The 7,653-nt window shown below is 50.3% G+C and overlaps 1 long non-coding RNA gene across 1 annotated transcript; it reads right to left on the reverse strand.

Moving 5' to 3' along the window:
• Positions 1-3,036: 3,036 nt before the first annotated feature.
• LOC119090567 (uncharacterized) lies at positions 3,037-4,105 on the reverse strand. The gene is made up of 2 exons (XR_005093262.1): positions 4,034-4,105; positions 3,037-3,851 (listed from the first exon to the last, which is right to left on the reverse strand). It is a non-coding gene; the product is annotated as an uncharacterized LOC119090567 (long non-coding RNA).
• Between the last annotated feature and the right edge of the window lie 3,548 nt (positions 4,106-7,653).

A 7,653-nucleotide genomic window follows, 5' to 3' on the forward strand; every position in this document is an offset into this window, starting at 1 on the left:
TGCGAGCAAAGGTTGGGCGCCAAATGAACACATGCATCTGGTGCACCCAAAACCACCACATAGTCGACACCAAAATGAAATTATTTACGGCTATCTCCTTATCTACACCTTAGAGACTTCCTGAAATGCTGCCCCCCCCCCCCCCCCCGACACACCACTGCTGCCATAACTGCTAGGAATTCGCAGTAATGGCGCCAGTCTGCTCCCGTTCGTCGATTGACGTGACTTTTCATGGTAACGCTAATTGTGCACCTTTCAGTGCTTCTTAACTGAAATGGCCAGATATTTTTCAGAATCGTTTTTTATGCTTCAGTGCAAAATTTTGCGAATATTAACCCATGCATAGGAATTGCTCGATTGAAAAACTTTTGCAATTAAGTTACGAACTGGCTCACGGGCATGACGTGTCCTTGAAATCTGACGCACGGTAGCGTTCGCCCGACCGCACGTGGTGGGCACGTTCGTATTGAATTGAAATGTGTGACTCCAAATTTTTTGTCTCACCCTCAAAAGTTGCCACCTCACCTTGGGTCTTAATTTAATTTTGACCAAAGCCTTTTCTTAGATGCACGGTGAATGGTGCCACTAAAGCCATTGGTCGTAGATATGCACGCGCAGTGGTCCCCGAACAGGACCTTTCTGAAGTGCCCAGCACAGCCTTCAGAGACCCATTCTGGCCTGCAGAGGGCCTGTGATGAGCCGTAGAGAATACATTATTGAAAGCTGAGGGCCCATTCTGACCTGCACACGGGACATCCCACTTCCAAACATCAATCGATTTTACAATGTCTACGGGGGCCAGAGGCGGATCTAGCCTGGAGTTTTTTTTTTGGGGGGGGGGGGCAACCGTTCGTCGCCAGCTGGCTGGTGTGGGATCCGAGGTCCAGTGCGTGGTGCCTCTCGCGAGTACCTAGTAGGGACATCATCAAAACCGAAAAAAGCACCGAAATGCTTTTGAATCTTAAACAGAAGTTAAAACAAAACAGTTAAAACAGTGAAATTAAAACAGACGGTAGGTAGACGAAACTTCTGGTAGACGAAAGTTCTGTAGACGAAAGTTCTGTAGGTAGACGAAAGAAAGAAAGTAGAAAGTAGGTAGTAGGTAGAAAGTAGAAAGTAGTAAAGAAAAGTAGAAAGTAGGTAGACGAAAGTTCTGGAAATAATTTTTTCGGGGGGGCAAAACATACTCTCAGAGGTTTTTTGGGCGGCATAACCGTGCCCCCCCCCCCTGGATCCGCCTATGACGGGGGCAGGGGGCTACGCATACCGATGTTGCATTACATTGGAGGTTGCATTTGTGGTCATATGTCATCAGTACAACGGTGTGAGCTGGTGACGCATCAATGTCTTCTAGGATGCACCGACGGCACGCATATTAGCGTGACGGTGCCTGCCAGCCCAGAAAATGCGTATGTGAACCGAAAAGGACAAACAAGCCTGAACTTGATGGCTGATGCCGGATCGAACCGTCAATTCTCGGCAACAGAAGCGCACGCCACCGGGCGAGTCCATGACGCCCGCGTAATGCGTACCTTGGGCCTCCCGGAGTTGTGAGTAGTAGAAAAGCCATGAGTAGACAAGCCAATAACTAGCAGAAAAGCCAATAGTAGACATATAATGAGTAGAAAATCCAGTATGAGAAAAGCCATGAGCCAGTACATAGGTACAGCTATAAATATTTTTTACGACAATAACCATACATACATTCCAAATATGCCGTCACCCATACATTCCAAATATGCCGCCTCTTTTTGGTATGCCACCAGTGTCTGTGATGTGTCCTGGAGGAACATTTCCACATATCTGTATCCGTATCGCGTGGGCCAACCGCTACGTGGTGGCAATGCCTAAACATGGCCCGCGCATAACTTTAAAAAACGTTGACCTCTTTTCAGTTTCGCGAGCGGCCAATCAATGCCAGGTGGGCTGCTTCTGGGGGACAGCGCCTACCCCTGCCTCCCCTGGCTGATGACTCCGATTGCTTTGCCGGCAACAGACGCCGAGAGAAGGACTTTGGACTTTGATATCCAACCATCACGTTATATCATATATCAACATTGCCCGTAAATACTTTATAACAAATGAAGCATCGCCGTTATTCACAGATGTTCGTTCATAGTCGTATTCTTAAAGCAAACGCGTCTATATTTTAACCGGTATTCTGTAATCTAAACGCAAATGTCATTTGCTTCCAATAGGTACAACAGCGGGCATTCGAAAACACGGGTCATAGTCGAAAATGCTTTCGTATCATTAAAGATGCGCTTCCCAGCTTCACATGGCAAGAAGCTGCGTCTACGCAAGATCGAGACGTCAATCAAAGTCATCGTGTGAGTGTGTTATTTAAAAACAAATTAATTTATCCTGAACCCGAAAGGGGAAATTTAAAGCGCACACTTCGTGAGCACATTTCAGTGAGTTGATCATGCAGTGTGTGAATAGAACTTCACCGACTTATTACAATCATATGGACTTCTGGCATGTACACTCCTCTACCGGAAACATCGGGTGAATACCGAAATATTCGACGAGAGAACATGTGGGGGGGGGGGGGGGGAAGTCACGCTCTCTCCTATCTATGTGCTTGCGTTCCTTACCATGACGTGTGTGGTCATAAGTTCCGAACTGTCATCGTGTCGACTCTCATAGTGTTTACGCTGTTCCAGAACGTGAGTCATCTTACACAACCTTTGCCAGTCGGCTGGGGATGAAGGCGCATGGCTGCTAGACGGGCTGGCGGCTCTGCCCGCAGAACAAGACAACGTTGAAGACGATCCTATCACGGAAGGGGAGCCGGTCGGCCGGGACGCAGTAGCCCAAAGACGCGCTGGCTTTGCCAGACGCGCCGAGCTAGTGCGGCTTTTTCGGCGATAGGGGCCAGTCCATGCGTTATGTTAGTTATGTGTCAGGAAAACTTTGCGTGTTAGAATATCTCATTTATATATCATAAAATCTGAGTTATTTGTTGATATGATATACGTTATTGTTCGTAAAATGCCTGTATCATCCCCGCCACCGAAGACATATGGCCACATGAGAGGGCAGTAACTCAAGCAGTACATGCTTTTTTATTGCATTTCATTGGCAAAAATATTCAACGCACTAACAAATGTTCTCACATTCCATTACTACCAACAAATGTCGCAAAGCCCAGTATTTTCAAAAGAGACAAGACATGACATGCCAAAAATACTTCAATAACGTTAAGAGCGTGATTTACCAGCCACCGATGCAAAGTCGCTCCATTACCACAACCAACAACAGAACCAGACCAGTGGTGGGCAACTGACACGTGACGCGCGGAAGGTAAATGCCAGCCCCACAAAACCAAGCCAGGAGCGTGACAGCGGAATTTAAAATGATAATTTTGATGAGCCCATGACAAGGTCCAAAAATGCCGCACTGGGCATGTCTCCGCCGGCCTCGAGGCGTTGTACCAAAATTTCCAGCAAACGGCTCTCGTTTATGGTCCGCACTCGCGCCCTTTCCTCGTCTGTTCGGTCCGAGTCTGGGATAGCCAAAAGAGCGTGGTTGCGAGTGCGGAGACTCGCTCTCTCCTCCTGGCTGGGACCAGCCGGCGTGGCAGTTACCTCCCGCGCGGGGCGGGTGCGCTCGCCTCCACCGGTCTGCGGCTGTTGTTGGGGACGGATGGAGCGACTCGGCATCCGTGTCTGGCATCAGGCTGCGTTTTTTGCCAAAATTAATCGGAAATTTTGCAGGGTCGGTGGGTGCCGTCATTGGTGGCGATGCCGATTGCTTCTGCACCTCCAGCAAGCGGCGATCATTGCTGCATTCTTGCACTGATATGAAGGCACCCGGCACCGCCGTGATGTCTTCGTCAGCATCTTTGCCTGAAACCGCGGTGGAATTTACATTGGAATTATTTTAAATCAGCACAGCGGGTAAAGGCTATCTGCAATCACTATGTCGATGAGGCGACACATCCGATCTTCCTCGCGAACCCTGGACGTATGCTGCCCACTTAACGGTGGTGTGCATCCAGCAATATTAAGCATGAACGGGTAATACCTACCAATTATGTCGAGAACGACATCATCCAGCCCATCCAGCCGGTCGTCGCCACCGGCGCCACTTCGTCTCAGGCGATCGCGCTTTTCTGTGGACGACAAATTGACGCAGTGGAGTATTCCTGTTTAACGCCTAGTGCCGTTCAGCTAGCCGTCCTGACCTCAGCTTTCGTGGGGTCAGGAAGTCCTGTTAAATGGATTCATTTATGAGACAGTCGGTGTTTTCCCTCGTGTCACCGCTTCTTTGCTAGATAGGGGCCTGATGGCCTACCTTTCGCGATTTGTTTCCAGTCACCCAACACAAAGCCTGCATAGATCTCGCTCCCCCGCCCCCTCCCCTCTCGTTTGCCCCCGGCCGTTATCGCCCAAGAATCAAACATCCTGAGCGGCCCGGAGGCTAAATTTTGCCATCGCCGTGCCATGTACTTATCATCCAATTTATTGCGTCACTATCAATTAAATCTTAAGTTAACAATTCAGACATATTCACTATTCTCACCACAACATAGTGCTGCTCATTTGCAGGTTTCATCTGAACTATTTGAAAATGTGAATTATTTGTGGCGGCGTGGGCTATTTCCGCCACCTCCCTGCTAAAGCGTGGTTGGCGGTGCGCTTCATTTGACCCAACTAGCAATAAACTAACAATCATAGCGAATCCGTGGTTGTTGTTCAGGACCATAAGCACAGTATCTATGAACACGCAGATCAAGTGGATCAGCCCCGCCCCGATTGCAGCAGTTTCAGGCCACAGCCGACAAATGCGCTCTCGCGAGCTGCCAGGCGGCCGCGCCGTTGCGAGCAGACGACAGCCGCCGCGCAAGGCAATCAAGTGAGCACAGTGACGAAACAGACGCCTTCACAGCGAGTGGTGCGGGTCACTCTGGCAGAGGACCTGCCCTACGCTCGGGCGCGGAGCCCTTATTTCAGTGATAGTGTCAGAGCAGTCCTGGCCCTGTAGTGAAATCAAGCAATCAGGGCCCAGCTGTGCCAATGGCCAGATGCAATCGTCACTGGTATGTGCTGATCAAGGCAACAGCGATGCGCACATATCTCATGGTGGTTTTTTAAATTTACGCAGCAAGCAGTTTGTGCAGGTCTTACCTCGCGTGGACCGCAGCTGGTTGGCATAGAGCCCGTGACGGAAGCCACGGGCGTCCATGCTGCCCTTCACCAGGCCAATTGCTTGGCCAGGTCCAGCACGGCATCCCAGCTAGTCTGCCGCCTGGCCTGGCCACTGCAGGACTGGAATCGTCCGAAAAGTATCTGCAGGGTGTAGGGACATCACGTGTTTATTGAGCAATCCGGGCTAGCAAAGCAATTAAAATGGGAAATTAAAGCAGTTCAAACGGGAAATGGCCAAAGCGTAACGTAATTCACGGCCATCACTTCTTGAGTGTGTCATGATTAGAATAGGCTTGTGTTCGACCCTTCCCACCCAGAATTAAGAAGCAATGTTGGACAGCTACAATGCCGGTAAAAGTTTGCTTCGGAACATTTCTGAATGTGCACGCCAATTTGTTCTTGACAAAATGTTCAATGAGAGGGCTACACAACGCACACATTTCCAGGATACCTTTTACTAGATGTTTAGAATTACTTGTGCGACGAATGTACTTAAGCCAGAATGGCACGAATGTTTTTAAGCCTGATTATCTGAAAAAGATACTTGCGTCCTCCCTGTCCCGAATTTCTCTAAAAAGCTGGGCTTTTTTCTTGCGTAGAATCACCCGCGAACTCATCTTTAACACACCATAAACTCGTAACGACTGTGTCGAAAATAGATGAGTGACTATAAAACACTTGGCATTTCATTCGGCGCCTGGCGCCGGCGTTGCCACGGCAACAGACGTCGTAGCCATGGTAACGAACTTCGAAATGCAAGGGGGAAAACTACGCCAATTGGCAACTTCTAAACTACGACAAAGGTCACGTGACAGCTTTGAGAAACTGGCTTAATGTGTAGTTTGTAAATTCGAAAGTACACATTAATACTTGGCGTAAGATTGTACTTTCGCTTTGAGAAACTGGCTGTTGGATGTATTTTTATGCGTTTGGCCCCCCATTCAGGGTTACTATTTCACGACTTGACCGGTGCACGTTTACGCGCTGAAACTAGACTTAATATATACATAATATGATATATAATATATACTTAATGCATAATAAATTAAAAAAGACAATGCTGCGACGCTTTCACAGCAGCTCCGCACGTATCCAACGCTGCGACGCTTTCACAGCAACTCCGCGCTTGTCTTACGCCCCACTCCACGGTACTCGTCTCGTATTCAACGATCACCTGCAAGTGGAGCGCGGCTTCTCCGACGAGCAGCATCCGACACCACCTCTACACCGGCGTGGGAAATGAATCTGTTGCTATGCGACCCACCGACCGCATGCTCGTAGTGTTCGCACTGGCGTCGACTGTATGCGCTCGGCCAATGCTGGGGGAGCAACGCTGTCTACCAAGAAGGACGCTGTCGACCGTCGTACCCATCGCCGTCCATTGCGCATCATGCTCTCCTGCCCCCCCCCCCCCCCCCCCTCTCGCTGCGTGATTTCAGCTCGGCTTTTGCTGCCTGGTTATGATCAGCGTCATCTATCGAAGTCCAAGGAACTACAAGTGCACGGAGAGCCCGGCATGCAGTCCGGCTGTTCATTCCCAGGGCAATAGACACCTTTCATTTCCTTTTCGACTCCGCGTCACTGCCATTCTGTGGGGAGGCCTGTAGCGTGCCGCCCCGCGCTTTCCGCACTCTCGATGCGCCTGTGTGAAGGCAGTCATGGATCGGCGGCCGGAGAGGGCATGTGCAGTAAGGATATCTGGTTAAACGAAGAAAGACGCGAGGCCCCATAGTGACACGAGGCCGTATGTTCAGTTAGCAACGCATTTGTTTCCCCTATCGGGATCTCTTGACTGAGCTGAGCCAGCGCACGTGCTGACTGCTGGCCATAACGTCATGTTGTCTGATCAGGCCAGGGAGGGGACACGCACGTCCTCTCCCTGGCGTCGCTCGGTCATGAACTACCCCGGTCCCTTCCGACCGGTGGCAGGACCTCGGCGCGGCGTCCACCATCCGGGAACCAGCCACCAGTCGGAAGGGACCGGAAAGGACACGCCAACAGAGCTAAACTAAATAAGACCTAACTTTAAAGAGGCACACGACAGGGGACTGGTCTACAAAGAAGGCAAAACAAATAAATTGAAATTTGTCCGTAGCACACCGGTTGCTGAATCACGCTGTGGAGGCGCGAATCTTTACACGGAGCTGATATAAAACTAATTGATCAGTTTCGCGGCGGATGATGAACGCCCCGCTTCGGAGGATCGTTCGCCAAGCCTGGCCAGTTTTGAGCAGGCCGCTCAGCAGTCAACAACCCAGGCCCATCGCGGGGAATGAATCCGAGTCATCAGTGGGTCAAGCCGCAGCACAGCCAGCAGCGGCGGCCACGCCTGTGGAGGCCATACCGGCATCCACCGCACGAGCCGCGATCATCATCAGCTGTGCGCAGTGCCGCAGACAACCAACATTGTGGCACGGGCAGAAGTTACTGATCTCATGGTGCCGATAAGAAATTCTGTTTGCGGATTTTGCAACTTCCTTTATTCGCAATGGTCACAGGT

The sequence above is a fragment of the Pollicipes pollicipes genome, unplaced genomic scaffold (assembly GCF_011947565.3).
Source record: "Pollicipes pollicipes isolate AB1234 unplaced genomic scaffold, Ppol_2.1 Scaffold_1600;HRSCAF=1878_pilon_pilon_pilon, whole genome shotgun sequence".
Lineage (NCBI taxonomy): Eukaryota > Metazoa > Arthropoda > Thecostraca > Pollicipedomorpha > Pollicipedidae > Pollicipes > Pollicipes pollicipes.